The following is a 2,213-nucleotide window of genomic DNA, read 5'->3' on the forward strand; positions in this document are numbered from 1 at the left end:
ATGAAACACTAGAATTCATTCTTAAAAATTCTGAAGCCATAGAATAATTTATTTTTGAAAACATTTTTTTTTTGAAAACAGGTGAGAAGATTTTGAAATATTTTTGAAAAATTTTTGAAAAGAAAACAAAAAGAAAATTACCTAATCTGACCAACAAGATGAACCGTCAGTTGTCCAAACTCAAACAATCCCCGGCAACGGCGCCAAAAACTTGGTACGCGGAATCGTGATTACACTTTAATTATGTAAAATTCATTGCTCTTTCTTTCCCTGGAAATGGCGCCAAAAACATGATGCCAAGACCATGGTTCACAACTCTGTGTAACTAACCAGCAAGTGCACTGGGTCGTCCAAGTAATACCTTACGTGAGTAAGGGTCGAATTCCACGGAGATTGTTGGTATGAAGCAAGCTATGGTCACCTTGTAAATCTCAGTCAGGCGGGTATAAATTGATAATGGTGTTTTCGAATAATAAATAATAGAATAGGGATAGAGGTACTTATGTAAATCATTGGTAGGAATTTCAGATAAGCGAATGCAGATGCTTTTCGTTCCTCTGAACCTCTACTTTCCTGCTATCTTCATCCAATCAGTCTTACTCCTTTCCATGGCTGGCTTTATGTGATACATCACCACTGTCAATGGCTACTTTCGGTCATCTCTCGGGAAAATGATCCAATGCCCTGTCACGGCACGGCTAATCGTCTGGAGGCATCACCCTTGTCAATGGCTTCATCTTATCCTCTTAGTGAATAATATGCTCACGCACCCTGTCACGGCACGGCTATTCATCTGTCGGTTCTCGATCATGCTGGAATAGGATTTACTATCCTTTTGCGTCTGTCACTAACGCCCTGCAATCGCGAGTTTGGAGCTCGTCACAGTCATTCATTCATTGAATTCTACTCGGAATACCACAGACAAGGTTTAGACTTTCCGGATTCTCTTGAATGCCGCCATTATTCTAGCGTACGCCACGAAGATTCTGATTAAGAGATCTAAGAGATATTCATTCTAGCTTATTTCATATAGAACGGAAGTGTTTGTCAGGCACGTGTTCATAGGGGAGAATGGTGATGAGCGTCACACATAATAATCACCTTCATCACGTTCTTGGGTGCGAATGGATATCTTAGAAGCAAACTGGCGCTGGACGCCAGATTTGGGCAGAGAGATGGCGTTGAACGCTAGTTTACGTTGTCTATTCTTGGCCAAAGTATGGACTATTATATATTGCTGGAAAGCCCTGGATGTCTACTTTCCAACGCAATTGGAAGCGTGCCATTTTGAGTCCTTCTTCAACCTCTGAATCTGATTTTTCCTCAAGTCCCTCAATTTCAGCCAGAAAATACCTGAAATCCCAGAAAAGCACACAAACTCATAGTAAAGTCCAGAAATGTGAATTTAACATAAAAACTAATGAAAACATCCCTAAAAGTAGCTAGATCCTACTAAAAACATACTAAAAACAATGCCAAAAAGCGTATAAATTATCCGCTCATCAAAGACCATTTGAAGAAAGTGTATAAATAGTATAGGATTTAAGTTTTTAAGAGAGCTTCCCTTTTTAGTTTTCATATAGAGCTTTTCCTTGGAGTTTTGAGAGAGAGTTTTCGGAGAGTTTTGGTGATTGAGTGAATTTTAATTTCTAAGTCTCGGGGAAGGAGAATCGAATTCCCTTCCTCTTAGTTTTCTTGCTTTCAATTTCAATTACACTCATCTTGGATCTTGGGTTGGAGAATTGAAGGAATTCTGTTTCAATCTCACCTTGGGATCTTGTTTAATTCTCTGCTTAATTGAATTTTAGTTTCGGTTAATCGCTTCTTCATCTACTTTCTTTGCAATTTACATTTCCTTTGCAATTGTTCTTGTTGAATCTAGGAAGGCATTGAGATCTAGACTTGGTTATCTAGTCTCTTGGGTCCTAAGATCTGAATTCCAATTTTACTTCCTCTGTTTAATGCTTTTCAATCTCATTTACATTTCTGTTTTTAGATCTGATTCAATCCAAGTTATCTTCTACTTCTCTGTTCGTTGCAATTCACTTTTCCTTGTTTAAATTCTGCAAATCCAATTCCCAATTCCCTTTTACAATTCAAGCCATTTACATTTCTTGCAATTTAAGATTCTACAATTTACATTTCTTGCGTTCTAAGTTTCTGCCATTTACTTTCTTGTTCTTTAAGATTCAGCACTTTAAATTTCAGTTCTC

This window comes from Arachis ipaensis, chromosome B05 (genome assembly GCF_000816755.2).
Source record: "Arachis ipaensis cultivar K30076 chromosome B05, Araip1.1, whole genome shotgun sequence".
Classification (NCBI taxonomy): domain Eukaryota; kingdom Viridiplantae; phylum Streptophyta; class Magnoliopsida; order Fabales; family Fabaceae; genus Arachis; species Arachis ipaensis.